This window comes from Ailuropoda melanoleuca, chromosome 5 (genome assembly GCF_002007445.2).
Source record: "Ailuropoda melanoleuca isolate Jingjing chromosome 5, ASM200744v2, whole genome shotgun sequence".
NCBI lineage: Eukaryota > Metazoa > Chordata > Mammalia > Carnivora > Ursidae > Ailuropoda > Ailuropoda melanoleuca.
This window is the reverse complement of record NC_048222.1, coordinates 79,773,471-79,794,657: the sequence shown is the minus strand read 5'-3', so window position 1 is coordinate 79,794,657 and position 21,187 is coordinate 79,773,471. Positions and strand designations below refer to the sequence as shown.

General features: G+C 41.2%; 1 protein-coding gene across 2 annotated transcripts in view; it reads right to left on the bottom strand.

The window, feature by feature from the left end:
* The window catches only part of EXTL3 (exostosin like glycosyltransferase 3), a 134,550-nt gene extending 113,396 nt beyond the window's left edge, over positions 1–21,154 (bottom strand). Inside the window, exons 1-2 of one of the 2 annotated variants that reach the window (XM_019799295.2) lie at positions 21,043–21,148; positions 8,551–8,630 (exon numbers count right to left, since the gene is read on the bottom strand). The gene's annotated coding sequence lies outside the window, so the exon portion shown is untranslated. Of the gene's footprint in view, positions 1–8,550; positions 8,631–21,042 lie in introns of both variants that reach the window. The other variant, XM_019799294.2, reaches the window with a different exon arrangement.
* Positions 21,155–21,187: the final 33 nt, after the last annotated feature.

Genomic DNA, 21,187 nt, shown 5'->3' with positions numbered 1-21,187 from the left:
TTAGTAACCGTGGGAAACATAAGCTAATATTCAAATTACTTGAGTAGGTTTGGGCATAGTTGAAGCTAACAAAATTTCTTACCATTTAAAAAACGGTTCTATTGGGGCACCTGGGTGGCTCAGTCAGTTAAGCACCTGCCTTTGGCTCAGGTCATTATCCCAGAGTCCTTGGATCAAGCCCCGCATTAGGCTCCTTGCTCAGTGGGGAACCTCTCTCTGCCTCTGCCTCTGTCTGCTGCTCCCCCTGCTTGTGCTCTCTCTCTCTCTCACTAGCTTTTTCTCTGTGTGAAATAGATAAATCAAATCTTTTAAAAAAAATAAAAATAAAAAAACATTTCTATTTAAAGGAAAGTCAGGAGAATTAGATGGAAAATCAAGCCCCTCAATGCTTGAAAAAAAAAAATAGAGTGGACTTTGATGTTTGCAAGGGATCTATCCTAAAACCTTCCTGAATCCCAAACATGAGAACTGCACTATTGCATAAAACTTCCCCCTTTATTAGTCTTTTGATTATAAATGATAGGCTCTCAAATGACAGAAACGGTGGTGTCTTGGAGGACAGAATTCAAGGAATGGTTAGACAACAAAATCTAAATGACTGGGGTGCGGCAGGCGACCACAAGAACAGGACCCAGGGACACATACACCTCTGTCCATCTCTCATGCTTCTCCATGCAAGCCATGTTCATTGCCTGCTCCGCGTGGTAGGAAATACGGCCACTGAAAGGTTGATTGAGTATCACCACCAGCAAGGAATTGCTCAAATATTTTCTGGTTTTAAGTTTAAATATCATGAGAAGAGTCTTTGGCTGACCAGCAATGGCCAGGTGTCCACCCTAGACCAATGAGCTGTAAGAGCATGCAGTTCCTTCTAGAATCACATGGTCAAAGTGAAGAGCACCTGATCTCAGTACTCAGGATGCTAGACAGACTAAAATAAATAAATAAATGAATAAATGAATGAATGAATAAATAAATAAATAAATAAATAAATAAATAAATAAAAACGGAGGGCTACTATACTCCAGTATAAAATAATATTTAAAAACTCAAAAATGTAAATGACATTTCAACCTTCATGGGAGTCCTTTTTTGTTTTTTACGCAGCAAAGCTGCAGTGAGATAAGGAGGCTGAGCCTTTGCCTGGGCACTCTTAGAAGCAAAAAGCCTCCCTCCTATATACCAGCCTTATAGCACACACAATTCAAGATCATTCCACCTTAGCTCAATCCAAACTGCTATGTGTCATGGACTTCTGATTGCTCACAGATGGTAAATTATAAATTACAAGGGTCTAGAATGCCTCAGAGAAAAGCATTTTTAATGGCAGGTGCTTCTCTGAAATGAATAGGTTATATAAAAAGGCAGAATGGTTCTCAATGAGCCTGTATTCTGACTCATCTTGACACCACCTGCTCCTTCCCACCCACTTGATCGCCAACTAACTCCTATTGTCTCTACGTCAATAGCAACTTTCCCTTTAGTCTCTTCCCCTTGTTCTTTCACTGTCCTGGTTCAGGACATTATAACCAGGTTGAATCATTCTATAAATAGTAGAAAGAAAAATAGGATGCCTAGGCTCGTGTTTGCCAAATACCTATTGAGGAATAAATGATTTTTAGTCCCAAAGTTTAAGATTAATGAAGCCAAGACTAGGAAAATGACAAGTGCATGGGTGTTGGAACGAGATAGCTCTGGTCTGAACCCAGCCCTGTCACTTACTCTCTGGATGACCATTGCCAGTTATTCAATCCCTCTGAGGCTGATTTTCTTATAAAATTGGCATAATAATATTTGTCTTGCAGACTTATTGTAAAAATTAAAACAGCTGACAGATTTCAAATTGCCCAGAATATTAAGGGAATATTTCATATTTGCTTCTGACATTAGAAGACTGTGCTGACATTAGAAGACTCGTGCTGACCTTACAAAGGTCAATAAGCAAGTGCAAGGGGAACGCAGAGGGCCAGAGACTAAATCCCCCCCTCCTCCCGTCTTGCTGTGGCTCACAAACAAAGAACTGCCATTTTTCCCTCTAAGCCTGAAAGCCTGACTAAATAGTAGCTCTTGGATTTCCTTGTTTAGCACTGCTTTGATGCAGAACAGTTATCTGAAGGAAAAAGGTTTGCAGTCACTCTTTCCTGGGACTGGGTATAGCCAGACTCTGTATTTAAGGAGACAGAAAAGTTTGAGAAAACTAATTCCCTGAATGTTTTAGTAAAAATTGAGTAACTTCAGTAATTTTCACAGCATATTGTGAACTTAACAATAGCGCAGGGAGGGGTGTGTGGCATGTGTCAGTAAATTTAGATGTTTGAAGGATGATGACTAATTTGGGGTTATAAGACAGAATATAGGGCTTCAGATCAAACACCTGGAGTATTTTGTCCTATATTATTAGATGATATAGACTGCAATGGGAATATGATGATAGAAGATGGAATTAGAGAAGATTTTGCAGTATTAAACATGGATTCAACAAGAAAATCTTCCTGAAAAAAAATTTTTTTCTTGTTTTAATCAAATTCAAATAGCGGAAACTAATCTCTTGTGACCTACTGAGGATAATGAGGTCAACGAAATCTCCTGAGAATCTGTAAGCCAGAGTTTTTACTTCTTTTTCCCTATTCAAGAATCCTAAAAGATCATCACTAAGGCAACCAATTCTGGTGCTAAAAGTAATACTATGTTGCTTTCTCCCATGTTAGGTAACATTTATAAGACTTCACATCTCAGGAAAAACCTCTTCTGTTGTGCTTTAGAGATTTGCTACTATCTCCCTAGCAAACATAAGCAAACAACCAACATAAGTAATCTGTGAAAAGAAAATGTAAAACACTCTAGAAAGAAAGTAAAGATCTACATAAATAGAAAGACACCCTATGTTCAAGGATTTAAAAAGTGTTAAAATACTACCCCAAAGCAACATATAAATTCAATGTAGTCTCTATCAAAATCCCAAAGACCGTTTCTTTGAAATGGAAAAACCCATCCTAAAAATTCGTAAAGAATTTCAAGGGACCCAAAATAGCCAAAATAACCTTGAAAAAGAAGAACAAAGTTGGAAGATTCGTGCCATTTGATTTTAAAACTTATTACAAAACCACAGCAATCAAAACTATAATGCTAGAATAAGAATAGACATACAGACCAATGGAATAAAATTTATGGCCTAGCAATAAACCCCAGATGTATGGTCAACTGATGTTGATAAGGGTGCCAAGGTGTCTCAGAAGGGAAAGAACAGTCTCTTCAAAAAATGATGCTGGGAAAACCAGATATCCACATACAAAAGAATGAAGTTGGCCCTTACTTTATACCATTTACAAAAAGTAAGTCAAAATGAATCAAAGACCTAAATTCAAGAGCTAATACTATAAAACTCGTAGAAGAAAACATAGAGGCAAATTTGTATGACCTTGGATTTGGCAATGGTTTCTTAAATATGATACCAAGAACATAGACAATGCCAGAAAAAATAGATAAACTGGACTTCGTGAAAATTTTAAACTTCTGTGCATCAAAAGACACTGTTAAGAGAACGAAAAGACAGCCCACAGAATAGGAAAGAATATTCACAAACCACACTTTTAATACAAGATTAATATTCAGAATAAATTTAAAAACACAAAAACAAACAACCCGGTTTTAAAATGGACAAAGGGAGGGGTAGAAGGCAGAGAGACAAATAGGCGGGACACAGAGGATTTCGGGGCAGCGAAATTATTCTAGATGCTACTATGATGGTGGATATAGGTCATTACACATTCATCAAAGCTCATGACCTCTGATGATTTGGATGGAAACTCTGGATGATAATGAGGCATTGATATAGGTTCACTGGTTGTAACACAGGTACCTCTCTGGTACTAGATAAGCTGATCCTAAAATCCGGTGGAAGAATAAAGAACTATGAGTAACAAAACAAATTTTGAACAAAGTGAAAACAATGTAGGCCCCCTCTGTGTATGAGATATCAGGATGTACAAAATGTTACAGTATGTAGGCAGTGCTACATTAGCCCGGGAATAGACAACTAGATCGGTCAACCAAAAAAGCCCCCAAATGAACCCAACTGTATGGAAACTTGGTTTCAGACAGACATAACAGATCAGTGGAGAAAGGACAGACTGTACTATAAAGGTGCTGGACCAATGATGGTCTGTATGGAAGAAGAAGAAAAATGGATCCCTAGCTGATGCCAACCACAGAATAAATTCTAGATGGATTACATGATTAATGTGAACATCAAAACTTGAAAAAAAGTTTTAGAAAAAAATACACATACGATTTTGGAGTGGGAGAAAAAAAATTTAAAGTAACGCTTGAAAATACAATAAAGATTGTGAAATCATTGACTACCTTCAAATTAAACTTGTCTGCATACTGAAATAGCTCAGAGATAAAGCAAAAGACAAGCAAGAGACTTGGAGATCCCTGCACAGCGTATGACTGGTAAAAGATTAGCAACCAGAATATACAGTGAACTACTTCCACCAACAAGAAAAAGAACAACACGACAGACAAAAAATCCAAGAATATGAACAAATAATTCAACAAGAGGAGACACAAATGGCCAATAACCACATGAAAAAACGTTCAGCCTCATTATAAGGAAAATACAAACCATTACAAGAAATCTTTTCACGTTCATCAGATCGGCAAAAAAAAATTTAAAAATCAGACAAGAGTAGGCACGACTAAGGCAGCGCAGAAGCAGAGGCTGGTACAACCATTGTGGAGAGAAATTTGGCCAAATCAGTGTGCATTCACTAGGACCCAGCATTGCAGCTCTAGACAGACACGGCAGAGAAACTCCCACCCATGTGGACAAGAACAGAGCCACAAGAATGTGCCTCAGAGCATCACGTGGAAGTGTATTTACCCACACATTTATATGTAGCAAGTGACGGGACAAAAGCATGCACCGTAATGATCATTCGGAACAGTGGTGGCCTCTGGAGGGGAGGGAGGGAGGAGAGTGAAACTGGGGAGAGGTACACAGGGGGTTGTTTCAGCTACATCCATAGGTTTTATTTTAAAAAAAGGAACTGGAACAAAAAGACAAAATGTTAAGATTTGACTAAACAGTTGTGAGTACATGATGTTCTTTACAGTTCTCTAGATCCTTGAAATATTTCATAATATTAATTTTTGAAATTCTAGCAATAGTTATCCAGCATGATTTTGAGGACATGAACATTCCACATAGTTGGGCAACTGCAGAGGAGGAGAGATATTTAGAGCTGGAGGAGCCAGGAAATGTAGATGATGCAACGCCATGAGATACAAACCGGAGGCATCAACTCTTCGTTCCCCTCTTGGTAGGATGATCTGCATCAAGGGGTTCCCCTGGGAACCTCCTCCAGACCCCGTCCCCGCGCCTCTCTTGAGGCTGCATATAGACTTCTCTCTCCCGCTAATTATGACCCCTTTTCTACACAGGGAGGAGAGTCATTTATTCTTTCTCAGCATGTCCTGCAGAGATAATTAAGTATTTTCATACAAAATAACGGCAACTAAATTAATGATTTCTCTCATCTATGGAACATAAGAACTAGGAAGATCGGTAGGGGAAGAAAGGGATAAAGAAAGGGGGGGTAATCAGAAGGGGGAATGAAGCATGAGAGACTATGGACTATGAGAAACAAACTGAGGACTTCAGAGGGGAGGGGGTGGGGGAATGGGATAGGCTGGTGATGGGTAGTAAGGAGGGCACGTATTGCATGGTGCACTGGGTGTTATACGCAACTAATGAATCATAGAACTTTACATCAAAAACCGGGGATGTACTGTATGGTGACTAACATAATATAATAAAAAAAATTTAAAAAAAAATAAGGGCAACTCAAATTTTGTTCCCTTGCAGCTCCTACTGCAGAGCAAAAAGTGTTGGCAAGGATATGAAGAAAGAACCATAAGCAAAAATAACCCCCACCAATGAATGACTCACCAAGTGAAGGTAGGAAGGCGTGGTGGGTAAGTGGGGCTTGAATAGCGACTCCTCTACTTATTTGCTGACTTAATATATTACACCTCTGATGCTCAGTTTCCACACCATCAAATAACAACAATAATTCTACCTCACACGGTTAAGGAGAAAATAAGATTATATATAAAAACCACTTATATGGTGGCTGCCACATGACATATTAATAGTAATAATAGAAATTCTTATCAATAACCGCAGGTTAGACTACATTGTATTTAATCTTTGCATTTGCTAGAATGTAAACTCCACGGTAACAGGAGTTCACTGATGTAACCCAAGCACCTAAAACTCTGGCCCATAATAAATAATAAATCCTTGTTGAATGAATGAATGTGAATCTCAGCATTTGGCACTTAATAGGCACCTAATAGTCACTATTTATTGAGAGCTTACTATGTGCCCCGCATCATACGTTTTGTATCTCCTTTAATCCCTACAACAACAATGTATTATACTATCCATTTTATACACAAGGAAGGGGAGGCCCAGAGAAATTGACTTGCTTCCCCAAGCTCACAGGGTTAAAGGGAAGAGCCAGGATTTGAATCTAGGCTGTCAATTTTCAGGTATTTGTTGAATTCATTAATAAGTAATGGCTCAGAATTACTTTGGCAATTTAGTGCATGTTCAGAGTAGTTGGGGTAAGAATGACAAGTTACCCTGGGTTCCAGGTGAATTCTTATGAATTTTACAATAAATTGGTTACTTTTAATTTAGTATTTATTATGTGTATCTATGTTCCAGTCCAGGAGTGGAGCCCAGTGATATTTCTAATATCTCTGTTGGGGTAATAATGAGGAAGTTCTCCACATCTTTACAGAGAGAGTTACTGGACAAAAAGCTGAAAAATAAATGTCGCAAGGTTATAAGGAGAATTAGTGAGTAAACTAGAAATAACAACCAAGTCACCCGCTCTCTTCTCCCAAGACTCCAATTAATATAACTATTGATTTGGAATACACTGCATCTAGGAAAAAATGGTATCAAGGCAAGAAAGTAAAATAAACCCTTTCCTTTTCATAAGACCTCAAATATTTCAATATTTATTTATAACCAATTACTTCTCAAGAAAAAAGTCATATAAAAGAACTTTATAGAAGCATATTGTAGAAAAGTTTAAAACACAGATAAAAACTAATTTCATTACCACCATATAATCTTTGTTTATCCTTATAATCATTTTTGCATATTTTTCTCCTACAAAAATGGGATGAAACTGTACACAGAGCTTACATTTCTCCAATAAATAAAGTGTAACTATCTTTATATATCAGTAAATACATTATTTCTAACTAAGGAATCCCCTTGTATTTATACGTTAAGTCCCCATGGCCCAAAATTCAAGTTGTTTCTAATTCACCTCCATTATAAACAAGGCTGAGCTGAACATGTTAGAGCTAAATCTTTTTGCATGTGTTTAATTATTTCCATAGGATAGATTTCCAGGAGTAGACTTGCTGGGTCAAAGGGCTGCGTTTGGAATTTTTTAATTTAAGCGCGAACATCTGTTTTAAATATATCTTAACTTGTCTTTCACCTCATTTTTAGTTTCTTTTTTAGTATCAAGAACTACAAATACATGCCAAGCCCCTGATAGAGATCGATTGATTGAACATCTCCTTATATATTCCATTTCTCTCTCTCCTTTTTGGAAGAAACAGTGTCTGTAAGTTAAAAAGAAGGAAGTGGTGAAGATGAAAACAAAGCAATAATGTTGACCCAGAGTAAGAAAAACTAGTTGATAATACTGTCTCTTCTCAAATAGAAATAATAAAAGTGCATGGCCAATCAAAGGAAAGAAGGAAGGAAAGAAGGAAGGAAGGAAGTGGCTGGCCCCACTAATGGCTAGGGAAATAAAATTCCATCATCAGAAGCATATGCAGGATGTTGTATTAGGCACAGTAAAATTTAGAAAAAATGAAATACACAGGGATAGTTCTAGCCCTGAAAAAGCAGGGCATCACAATGAAAAGATATGTTGCACATCTTATTCTAAATTAATGCTTGAAGAACATTTATGCACAATCTCTGAATGAACCATCAAGGAATTTTCTTTTAAGGTCCATTAACTGGAGTGTCATAATGCTTTGGTTAATTGGTTCCATTTTTTATTTCCTTAAAGTTTTTAAAAAGTCATTAATATGTTAAATGTTTAAATTAAAGAAATTTGCAATTAACTATCAATTCTCCCTCATATTTGTTTCCTCACCCATATCCAGTTCTATTAGAACTATTCTTAGTAAGTTACTCTTATCCAGTCTTTTCCACACCTCAACTTGGTTTTTATAGAAGCAATTCTCTTTTCAAGCTCCTATTTCATAATGGACATCAGTCAGTAAGCCTCAGAGAGGCAATGGAGAACAGAGTTCACAAAGTTAAACAGAAGTCTGTTACTTCCTTTACACTACATGAGTGTTCCTCAAATTAAATCCAGATGGCATCTACTCAGTAATTACCCTTCTGAGACAAAACAGTGAAGCCACTGAATCCAACGTATAACTCCTAATGTTTTGTGGACAGTACATTAAGGAGCCAATGGCATACACTATCAACCCTACCTGGGAGGAGAGAACTCCAGAAGACACTTGGGCCTCAACAGACCAGGGAGTGGTCTTTCATCCTGAGAAACTGTTGGAATCTATGGAGACATACAGGACTAGTAAGTACATTTTAAAAAGCAGAACACGTGAGGCTAGAGGCAATAAGAGTTCTTTGAATTAATAGAAAAATCATATCGCACTAGTCTGTTAGAAGTGCTGATATCACCATGCCATGGAAGACCAAGACACCCTGGACTGAAAGTTATGAGCTCTGAGTTCGAGTCCAGTTAGGTCTGTGGCTTGTACAAGTTACAGTCTCTCTGAGCTCCCTCTTCCAGCTACCAAATGAAGTGAAATAGTGCTAGATGATAACTAGAGTTCTCCTCAGTTCTAAAACTCTAGTATTCTTTAAGGAGGACCAATAAGCACAGTTTTAAAAAGGCAGTAGACGGGGCACCTGCGTCACTCAGTTGGTTAAGCGTCTGCTCAGGTCAGGTCATGATCTCAGGGTCCCGGGATCAAGCCCCACATCGGGCTCCCTGCTCGGCGGGAAGCCTGCTTCTCCCTCTCACTCTCCTGTGTTCTCTCTCTCAAATAAATAAAATCTTTAAAAAAAATAGAAAGGCAGTAGACATTGTGTTCTAGGTTTTCCAGTAGTTTACTGAATCAAACCAGATTCTCAAATCTAGAAGAAAACTGGAAAATCTCCTAGTACAATAAATACCTCATTTTATCTCATAATATTCAAACAAATATTGGGTGTCTTACTCTGATGCTGGGGATCTTTCACAAACAAGGGAAATACCTGCCTTCACAGACTTTACAGTCTGTTGAGGGATACAGATGAATTAACAATCACAATAGAGTACACTAACTGCTAATATGGGAAAACTGGAACGTTCTAACAGGAAGAACTATGTATCTCATACAGTATGGAAGGCTCTTCTCAGTGCAGTTACACCTAATGGGAGACCTGGAAGGATAAGTAGAGGTTAGGAGGACAGCGCTCAAGAGGGAAATGGTCCAGGTGGAGGGAGCTGTACGTGAAGAAGCGCATGGCTGGAGACAGACAGGTGGCTAATCTGGCATCTACGGCCGAACTGCCTGGAACAAGGGATGAAGTGAAAAGTGGAGCAAGCAGGAGCCCTATCACCCAAGTGCTTACAGAGCCTAACAGGGAGTTTTGCCTTTAGCTTCCTACCAAAGCAGGGGGTCATCAAAGTTAGTGTGGGCAAGTGAAAGGATCAGATTATCATTTTCAAAAGATTACCTGGCTGGGGCGCCTAGGTGGCTCAGTGGGTTAGGCATCCAACTCTTGATTTTGGCTGAGGTCATGACCTCAGGATTGTTGAGATTAAGCCCCACGTCCGGCTCTGCACTCAACACAGAGCCTGTTTGAGATTCTCTCTGCCTCTCCCTTTGCCTCTCCCCCTACTTGTCCTCTCTATAAATAAACAAACAAAATCTTAAAAAAAAACAAAAAAAACCACCCTGACTTGATGTGAAGAAAAGATACTGGGAGGCTGTTGCAGGAATCTAGACAAAATGTGGTGACCTGAACTAAAATCCTGGCAGCAGGGAGGGAGAGAGATTTAGAGGTTGGGATGGGACGTGCTGATTAAGCAGTGGGAGGAGTCAAAAAATGATTCCTAGAATTCCAGATTAAGAAACTGCGTAGAAGTTTTTCCATTGTTTCTTAAGAGGATTGGATACAAGCTGGGAGTTGCTGGCAGGCATTTTGCCTTCATTTGGAAGGAGGCTGTCTGAGCATGGAGCCAACACAGAGGAAAACAAAGCTAAGAGACAGAGTGAGGCTATTTGTGATGTCCTTATTTTACGTCTCTGGACCAGCTATCCCATCTCTACCGCTGGACTTTATGGGCACATGAATCAATATATTTCCTTTGCTGTGGTTTTTGGTGATGGTGGTGGTGGTTTAGTTGGTTACATTTTGAGTTGGGAAAAAAGCCTTGGGAAGAGTTAGGACAATGGGAGTACAGAGTCCAGGGTAGAACTATCATTGAAGAGATGACACAGGAAGATGAGCCCAAGAAGAAAGCAAGAGGAAAAAGGAACCCAGGAAAGTATAGCACTAGATGAAGAGAATTTTTCAAAGAGAAGCATGTGGTCAGTAAAGTCAAATGCTTTTGAGACGTAAGACAAATGCATTGGGGTTAGCAACCAGGCAGTAGTTGGTGGCCTTTATGAGGACAGTTTCAGTAGAGTGACAGGAATACAAGCCAGACTAAAAGGGAGCTGAGATGCTGAGATAAGGAAGTAGAATAGAAACAATTCTAAATTAAGAAGCTGAGTTGTGAAAAGGAGGGCTGCCTGAGGGAGAGGTTTTCAGGTGGATGGGATGGGGTGGGATGGGAGTGTATATAAACGCTAATGAGAAGGACTCAGCAATCACTGAGAGAGGTCCCTGAGAAGGAGGAGGGAGAAGGGCCAGAGCATCAGCCCAGGAACAGACTTAAAGTTGGCCCTAACTCAAGGGAAGGATACCTCTTGAGTTGGGACTGTACAGAAAGAGCAGAGGATGCATGCAGAATTAACCAGATGAGTTTGCATGGCTGCAGGAGCCCAAGGCGTTACTATTGGACAGCCTCTATCTTCTCCATAAAGTAGCGGGCATGGTCCTTTGCAGAAACCTGGGGTGTGGGAGGTTTAAGGATAATGGATCTGTTTAGAAACTTGCTGTGGGGAACAGGAGAGAGACTAGGATAATAAAAAAGAGCTAACTGAAAGCTACAAGGGCTCACTTGATGAGAGAGACCATTCCCTGGTTTTACCCAAATCTGGTAGTTAAAAAAAGAACGCAATCTGAAAGTAAATGTTTGCTTACAATGAGAGAGTTGACTTATTACAAAGACCTTTATAAAAGAGTCTCTTATAAATTAAAAAAATGTTAGTACTGGAATATTCTTCATTACTAATCTAAAAGAGGAACTGTTAAGTTTGCTGATATGACACTCAGCCTTTCTGCATCGGAAACTGTCAACACGATGGAGATAAACCACAGGAAGTTCTCACAAAATGGTGTGACAGAGCCCAAAGTGGCCAATAAGATTCAGTGGGCTGGAATGGGATAAGGAATCTGGGTTTACAGAACAAATCAAACTCAAACTGTGCTTGTAAAATAAAGGTTTTGAGATCTTAGTGACAGCCCAATGAAAAAATCCAGGTTACCAGCAACATAGACTATTCCTAGCTCAAGTGTGAATCAGTATTTTTTTCCCTTGGCTTAAATTGGATAAGATTCAAATTTTTAAAACAGAGGTTTTGCTGAAACAAAAAGGGAAAAGCAAAAAATACAAAAACACAAAGCAAACATACAAAGGCATAAAAATGAACAGATCGCAGGTCCCAGATTGCAGCTCCACTTCAGCTTTGCTCATATTGCTCATAGATGGTCCGTCCCAAGCTTTCTCTCCTCAAGCCATCCAAGCTGGCACTGGAACAGCCTATCACACCTTTTGTCCACTAGCCCTCCCATGAGGCCAATGGGAGTTTTGCTCCTTCTAGATCCCATCTCTTACTATTCACTCCTGGGTCATCTTGCTTACACTGAGATTGGCTGAATTTCTTTTTTTTTTTTTTTTAGATTTTATTTATTTATTTGACAGAGACAGCCAGCGAGAGAAGGAACACAAGCAGGGGGAGTGGGAGAGGAAGAAGCAGGCTCCCAGTGGAGGAGCCCGATGTGGGACTCGATCCCAGAAAGCCGGGATCACGCCCTGAGCCAAAGGCAGACACCCAACGACTGCGCCACCCAAGCGCCCCTGAGATTGGCTGAATTTCTAACCTGTAGCTGCCTTGGCACCTGGAGGTCTTGTTTTAGGTCTGGGATTAGCAAACACTTTCTATAAAAGGCTACTTAGTAAATATTTTAGGCATTGTGGGCCATATGTATTTCTGTCACAACTACTCAACTCTGCTGTTGTATCATGAAGGCAGCCATAGATAATATGTAAACAAAAGGACATGGCTGTGTTCCAATAAAACTTTATTTACAGATGCTGAAATTTGTATTCCATATCATTTTCATATGTCATGAAATATTCTTCTAGTTGGTTTGTTTTTTTTGTTTTGTTTTGTTTTTTTCAACCACTTAAATATGTAAAAACCATTCTTAGCTCACTGACTGTACAAAAGCAGATATGGGCTTGATTTGGCCTGTGGATGAAAGTTGGCCAATCCCTATTCCAGGCACTCATTCCCAGTGCAAAGATGGCCTCTTTCATTGTTATGTAATCAGTCTGTTATTATAACTGATACTAATAATACTAATACGTGCCATGTGTTGCGCACTTGGGTGCCAGGTAACATGTACCACAGAAAACTGCTTTGAAGAACAAACAAAATAATGCACGTAAAGCACTTAACATCCTGCTTCATCTGAGGTAAGTGCCAATAATTGTTAGCTACTATTATTATTTTGGTTTATACATCTTATCTCTGATCAGCAAAATGACTCATAAAAGGATGATACTAAAATGCAATGGAAGATCCGAAAAATGAAGTAATTTGTGAAATCACATAGCTAGTAAGTAGTCAAGCTAGGATTTGAACGTGACTTATCTGACTTCAAGGTCCACGGCCTTTCCACTACCTCCCAAGCTCCTGTTTAGCTCCTGTGAAGTGAATTCACTAGCTGCTTGTTAATTGCTGCTCTACCCAAGAGCAGCAGGCATGACCATCCCCGGAGCCTGCCATCTTGCGTCAAGAGTAGCACAGCACTTATCCTATTCTTGCTTCAAAGCTTAAATGCCTGTTGGACCACTTAGCTCTTGTTTCCTGCCAAGGGATACCCTTCTCTCTGACAGTAAAGATGACTAAGCTCAACGGACAGTTAAGCCTTTTCCCGCTCAGGTGTCCGATTCTGCCCACTTCCCAGGTTCTTCTGATGACTCATCCTTAGGTAACTTCCTGAAAGTGACTCCCCTGGGATCCTACTGCGAAAGCATTCTAACAGAAAAATACTTTACACTTTCAGGGATAACTCCAGATACTGTCTGTGCAAAGCTAAAAGCATTGTTGCATAAAAACCATTCATCTGCATGACGTTTTCAGAGTTGACCATAAAATGGTATTGAAATATTGTCCACAGCTTCAAAATTATATTCAAGGGAGCCCATGTGATAAATCCTTCCTTTAATTTAGTTCCAGAAGAAAAAAAAAGTCTTCTCTATAGTTGAATCTGTGTATTTTATCTTGCCAGAATAAGAATATGATGTAACCCAACCTGTTTCCTTTTATACCATGGCTTCCAAGAAACATAAAGCCAAACTCCATGCCAAAGCATCTCAACCCAGGTGCCTAGTAGAATCTATTTCTGCTTCACTGCTATGGCCACTTTTATGTTTTACAATTTTAAATCTAGTTAGAATATACCCTGTGTCCGCTCTGTGCCAGGCACTACGGCTTTGCTAATGTGCCCTGCCTTCTTAAGTGGTTTCAAATTTTGCACTTGTTTTACTAGCCTACCCTAGTGCCTTATTTTTTTAAAGATTTTATTTATTTATTTGAGAGAGAGAGAGTGCTACAGAGATAGCAAGAGAGAGCACAAGCAGGGAGGAGAGGGAGAAGCAGGGAGCCTGAGTCAGGGCTCGCTCCCAGGACCCGGGGATCACGACCTGAGCCGAAGGCAGACACTTGACCGACTGAGCCACCGAGGCGCCCCTTGTGCCTTATTTTTTAAGTTCTGTTTTACCTCATACCCTATACCTAAAAGCTCTTGAAGGCTGGCAGGTCCAAATATTGGATTTAAACGAAACAAGGCTCCATTCACCTTTATGCATATAGTTTCGAAGAGCCAGCCTGGCTTTATCCTTACAGGCCACATAATAGGGGTGTCACACCAGGACCGTAAGGGCTTTGCCAGATTGCACTGCCTGCCACATCTCTTCTGGAGTTCCGCTGCGGGTATCACTGATCTTCCATGCAGATGCTAAGAGTGTTAGAGTCCCGTCTGTGCCAGGGGCAAGTTACACGAGCAGGACTCCCATCCTGCCGCATCTGCAGCCCATAGACACACGTTCCAGTGAGAATCCTTTAGCTCTGTGTGGCTTCCTTGCTGGAAACACACTCTCTAGGGCATCTGCCACCCTCCTACTTCCCCTCCAATTATATCTGTTCCCCTACTGATCTTTCTGCAAGTCAGTGAAGGTTAAAGTAACTTAGAGTATATGTCCAAGGGTGACTGTTAGGGCAACATCTAGAATAAAGCTAGCAGACAGCTGCTAATGAATGAAAAAAAATTGGAAACTGGAGAGGATATTTGGCATGACATAGGCCCTCAAATATTTGATAATGAATGAATGAATGAATGAACAAACTCTAACTCATCACCACTTTCCCACCTTGCTACCTAGACAAAGCCAGCAACCAAACACTGATTTTAAGCACCCAAATTTCTTCAGTAATTGTAATCCTATGAACTGACTGATCAAGATGGAAAGTTTGGTTTCTCTTTCTGCTTAAAAAGAAAGCCAGATTTTTAAAAAAGCGGGGGGGGGGGCACCTGGGGGGCTCAGTTGGTTAAGAGACCAACTCTTGATTTCAGCTCAGGTCATGATCTCAGGCTTGTGAGACGGAGCTCCACGTAGGGCTCCATGCTCCGTGGGGATCTGCTTGACATCCTCACTGTCCTTTTCCCTCTGCCCCTCTCCCCACTCTCTCTCTCTCTGTCTCTCAAATAAATAAATAAATAAATCTTTAAAAAAAGAAAAGAAAGGAAAGGAAAAAGAAAAAAAAAGCCAGAGCAAACATTTGTCAGCTCAAAGAGGTTCCTTGTCAGTAGCAGACATGACCGTCTGGCAGAGGCCAGGTTTTGCTTTGAATTCTCCCTTTGCCTGAACTTGCTCTGTGACCCTGGGCAAGTCACTCGATGACTCTAGGCCTCCCTGTGCTCATCTGTAAAAGGTGGAGGTTGAATTAAATGGTGGGTGCCTCTGGAACGTTCTAACTTTACACTTCCGTGATCTGTCCTCTGGGAGTCCAGCCAGCATTCTTTTCTTGGGCTGGGTTTTTCGAGATGTCTGCTTTAATTTTTGACTTGTACTTCTTAGTCTTCTTTTTTTTTTTTTTTTTTTTTTTTAAAGATTTTATTTATTTATTCGACAGAGATAGAGACAGCCAGCGAGAGAGGGAACACAAGCAGGGGGAGTGGGAGAGGAAGAAGCAGGCTCGCAGCAGAAGAGCCTGATGTGGGGCTCGATCCCACAACGCCAGGATCACGCCCTGAGCCGAAGGCAGACGCTTAACCGCTGTGCCACCCAGGCGCCCCTGTACTTCTTAGTCTTCTTATCACAAATTTATGAAGTTTCTGGATTTTGGTCATCTGACCATAATGTGATGCCCAACAGGACTTCTGCGGGTGTGGTAAAACACAATTGATCACTTCAGCCATTTTTCAGTGCATAGTTCAGCGTCTTTATTTTTTTATTTTTTTTAACTTTTTTTTTTAAGATTTTATTTATTTATTTGACAGAGAGAGACAGCCAGCGAGAGAGGGAACACAGGCAGGGGGAGTGGGAGAGGAAGAAGCAGGCTCCCAGCGGAGGAGCCTGATGTGGGGCTCGATCCCAACTCTGGGATCACGCCCTGAGCCGAACGCAGACGCTTAACCGCTGTGCCACCCAGGCACCCCCAGTTCAGCGTCTATAAGCACATTCACCCTTTGGGCCACTGTCACCACCGCTCATCCACAGAACTCTTTTCACCTTCCCAAACCAAAACTCTACCCATTAAATAGCAGTTTCCCATTCTCCTCCTCCCCTGTGCCTGGCAACCACCAGCTTCCCTTCCGTCTCTACCATACCTGGAATCACATAGTATTTGTTCTTTTGTGACTGGCTTGCTTCACTTAGCATGATGTCCTCAAGGCTCAGCCATGTTGAAGCACATGTCAGAATTTCCTTCCTTCTTAAGGCTGAAAACCATTTCATTGTATGGACAGACCACATTGCGTTTATCCATCCGTCCGCTGGGGGACACTTGAGTCATTCCACTTTTTGACTATTACAAATAATGCTGCTATCAACACAGGCATACAAACATCTGTTGGAGACCCTGCTTTCACTTCTTTTGGGTATCCACCGAGAACTGGAATTGCTGGATCACATGGTAATTCTGTTTACTATTTTGAGGAACTGCCATTCTGTTTTGCTCCATGGGACTTCGAAATGCAGAGACAGAACCACTTACGAAGCTGGGCATTGCAGGCTCATCACCGTGCTGACTCCTGAGAGGTGTTTCTGGGGTATAGATTTGCTTCATTCTTGAGAGGAGCCAGACCTGCTTGCTGTTCAGAATGAATCCCGCACTAGACACTCGACCTGGAGCTGCTTCTGACCCTGTCTCAGTATCAACTTCTGTAAAGTGACTTACTGATGCTTAATTTGCAGAGTTTCTGTAAGGGTCAAGGATGATGTGGCACAAGGCACTGAGGTAAGCACTTAGAAAATGAAGATATGAATCTTACCCTACTGATTGCAAAGGGTGGTTCTAAAACCCAAATGAAATAATACATGAGAAAGCCATTCTACAGATGCTAAGCCCTCATCATTGCTTTCTTTTTTTTTTCTTTTTGGTTTAAGATTTATTTATTAGAGAGAGAAAGCACAAGCAGAAGGAAGAGGGAGAGGGAGAAGCAGGCTCCCCACTGTGCAGGGAGCTCCATGAGGGTCTTGAGCCCAGGACCCTGGGATCATGACCTGAGCCGAAGGCAGATGCTTAACCGACTGAGCTACCCAGGTGCCCCTCATCACTGCTTTTCTAACCACTGTTACATCCACCTGCCTCCTGGCCTCCTAGGTCTAGCCTTCACTCGGGCTTCGGAGGGACTGTCTAAAGCACATATGATCCTGTTGTTCTCACCCCCCAAAGATTCCAGTGGCTCCCCCCACCCTTACCAAGCCTTTTCTGATCTGACCCCTACCGCTCTCTTCAGTCTTATTTCTATCTTTCTGGGCTTCCTATCTTGCCACATTATCCCCTTGATTTTGTTCATCCTTGTCCCCTCTACCTAGAGAACCCCTCCCCCATTCCTGGCTAAAAGTCATCCTCTAATATGAATTTCAGGCACTGACTTTTCCAGCAGGCCTTTCCTGACTCCACCAGACCAGAAGAGGAGCCCACAACAGAAGGAGCAAACATCGCCATACCAAGAACACACTGTCTTATAATTATCTGTAGGTTGATTTCCCCAACTAAATCAGCTTCTTAAAGTTAGGGGTTAGATTATTCTTTGCATTTCCAGTGTTAGCACAGTGTTAGAATGTTTATTGAATAAATATATCAATATGAATAAATAGGCTGGTGTTTTATTATTACAAATTTGGGATTATTACTAAGTCATATTACATGACTCCATTATTAGAATAATTCTAGTATCACACTATATAATGAAGAGAGTTTTTGTTGTTGTTGCTGTTAATTGGCACCACAAGGGATAGAAGCCAAAGGGGAAATATTTAGAGGTACTGTCTCTAACCCCTTCTCCTTCCAAAATAAATGGCATGTTTTTAAAATTTTTTTTTAAATTTTATTTATTTATTCGACAGAGATAGAGACAGCCAGCGAGAGAGGGAACACAAGCAGGGGGAGTGGGAGAGGAAGAAGCAGGCTCATAGCAGAAGAGCCTGATGTGGGGCTCAATCCCATAACGCCGGGATCACGCCCTGAGCCGAAGGCAGACGCTTAACCGCTGTGCCACCCAGGCGCCCCAACATGTTTTTAAAATTGAGGTCCTCTGGTCTTCACGGTTCTTCTGAAAAATGCTTTTCGTTCCTTAGTGAGTGAGAAATATCCTGGCCCCTAATTATATGGTCCTGAAGACACAGCCCCCAATAAGAGATCCTACCTACGGCTATTTTTCACTAGCAGTGGACTAAAGCAGTGAGTCCAGTCTTGAATTTAGTAGGTGCTTGATAGATGTCTGCTCAAGAAAGGAGTAAATTATGAGTTGCTTATTTGTGCAAACTCCTGTAAACTCCAGCCTGTGGCTAGGGGTCAATTTTTAAATTTACCTCCTTCAGAAGTAAGAACTGTGTCCACTGTGCTGTTTTTGAAGTAATAAGGACATTGGAAGATTGTAAAAGCAATGGGCTAACTGTTTAAGTTAACCTAAAATGCATAGATTTACAGTTGATGTGGGAAACATTTGATCTGCTTATTTTTAGTGAGCCCATGAATTTGTACTTAAGTTTCTTTACGTGGGTGTCAGTATCTTTCCATATGACTCTCTTGAGGCTATGGGCTCATTGATGCTTATAATCTACTGTGCAAAGTTATCTTTAACATCTCCTTAAACTGCTCCTTTTAAGCTTCAAACAGTGCCCTCTAGTTCTTATGGGTGTTGGTGACTATTAATGACTTAACTAGATTTTGGTTTTATCTTTTGGGTTTATTGCCACTAACCGAGGACCTCGTGATGGGTGGGAAGCCCTGGTAACATACTAAGACAATTTTTTTCTTGTTTTTAGTTTTTTTAAAGATTTGTATCTTTTAACTCACAAACGCACAGTGCTTTAAAATAAATACTAATGTTGGGGCACCTGGGTGGCTCAGTCGGTTAAGTGTCTGCCTTCGGCTCAGGTCATGATCCCAGAGTCCCAGGATCGATGCCCACGTCAGGCTCCTTGCTCAGCAGAGAGTCTGTTTCTTGCTCTCCCTCTGCCCTTCCCCCTGCTCCTTCTCTCTCTTGCTCACTTTCTCTTTCTCAAATAAACTAAATAAAATCTTAAAAAAATGTTAATGTTTAATGTGGAGAATACAAATCTTTTCCAAAAAGAATTTTATATGTAATGAGCAATTCATAATTTCACATTTTGATAGAGAACTAACACTTCTGGAGCAAAGTACCCAGAGACAGGGTTAAGGACCATTAAGAATTTCTACTTAACAAAAATTTAGAATCCTAACATTTTCTAGACCTACCCTCTTTCCTTAGACATAGGTCAGGAGGTAACAGCTTGAGGGGTGCCTGGGTGGTGCAGTCATTAAGCATCTGACTCTTGATTTTGGCTCAGGCTCTGATCTCAGGGTGGTGAGACTGAGACCCTTGGTGGCTCTGACCTCAGTGGAGACTCTGCTTGAGATTCTCTCTCTCTGTTGGCCCTGTCCCCTTGAGCATGTTCATGCAGGTGCTCTCGCTCTCTCAAATAAAGAAATCTTTTTAAAAAGGTGATAACAGTTTGAAAGACTTTTTTTAATTTTTGATTGTTATCTCCAGTCAAGAGGTGTGTCTAGCAAAAAAGGAATCTGTTCACGTAGCATTTTACTTTTGGAAGGAACAGTAAAGAAAATTTAATCATCCAACGTTCTCTTCTTAGAGGCAGAAATGTTTTAGAATCAAGCTTGTCTGATTTCCCATCGTCTGCCTTTTATTTTGAGCTAATTTGCTAATTAGGATCATCTGAAGAATATATCTTTTAGTTTTCTAAATCTTTATTATTAACAATAAATGAAACTGCTTGGATTTCACAAGTAAAATCAATCAATTGATAATTATTGGAATGAATATAACATAGGGTGAGGGTTTTTAAAATATACATACCTTTAAAAATACAATTTATTTTACATTGGGGATAGGGATCAGGGGACTAAAGAGCTTTTCTGAGCCTTTAGATGTGGGCAAAGGATTTCATTTTAGAATTGCAGCCTGGAGTTTTCAGGTGGGGATTATTTTGGGTTGGCATTATTACCAGGGGGAGCATTATTACCAGGGAGTGAGGCTGAATGAATGGAGCCTTGCGGTGTGACCCAGAAACAGGCTGAGGAGGACAGACACCAACAAGCTTTAAGCTATAGCAGGTGTCCCCCTATTCCAGTGCATTTAATCTGTCAAACTTTATTTTTTTGAAAGCTCAAATTGTAAGATCTCCAAACTAGGGTCAGCTGTGATGTGAGGGGGCTCTGGCTGTGGCAGCAGGGACTGCCGGGAAGCAGTGTCCTGGGCAGTAGTCCTGCGGCGCAGTATGTTTGGTTCTATTAGAACTTGAGGACACCCACTGGTTTTAGATCACAGGATAGCCACCTCCGGATAGGGTGGCGCAGGCGGCGCACGTGATAGACACCGCTCACCGAGTACCCGAAACCGCGGGGGCTCAGGATCCCCACCCACACTGAAACAGACCCCGACCGACATCTAAATTTTCCTGAGTTCTCACACATGCACACATCCAAAGAAACCCAGCCCACACCCACACAAGTTCTCCCACATTCTAACCCCACCCCGGAGTTTGCAACCACACACAAGGCAGAACGGATGAACCAAGAGCTTGAAATTACCCAGGCACAAACTCCCCAAATCAGGCTTCGCATAGCCCCACAGTCTGGAGGGAACCGAGAAAGGGACGCAGACAAAAGAGTTTTAAAACAGACCTCTCTGAACCAACCTGATTGCTCCATGCCGAAATTTTGGCAGCTTAAGTCTTCTCCAGTTTGAACAAGAAAAAACTCTATACCCACCCCCCAAAAAAGGACGGTTCTGAAGAGTCCCCCTACCTTGCTACAGAGCCAGGTGGACAGGTCTCCGAGGCTGAGAAGGGCGCGACCTGATCCCCCGACGGCTGCCCGCAGGAGCTGCACAGCTGCGGCGGAGAGCGGAGGCTGTGGCCTCTGGCCCCGCCCCCGCCCCGCCCCCAGGACG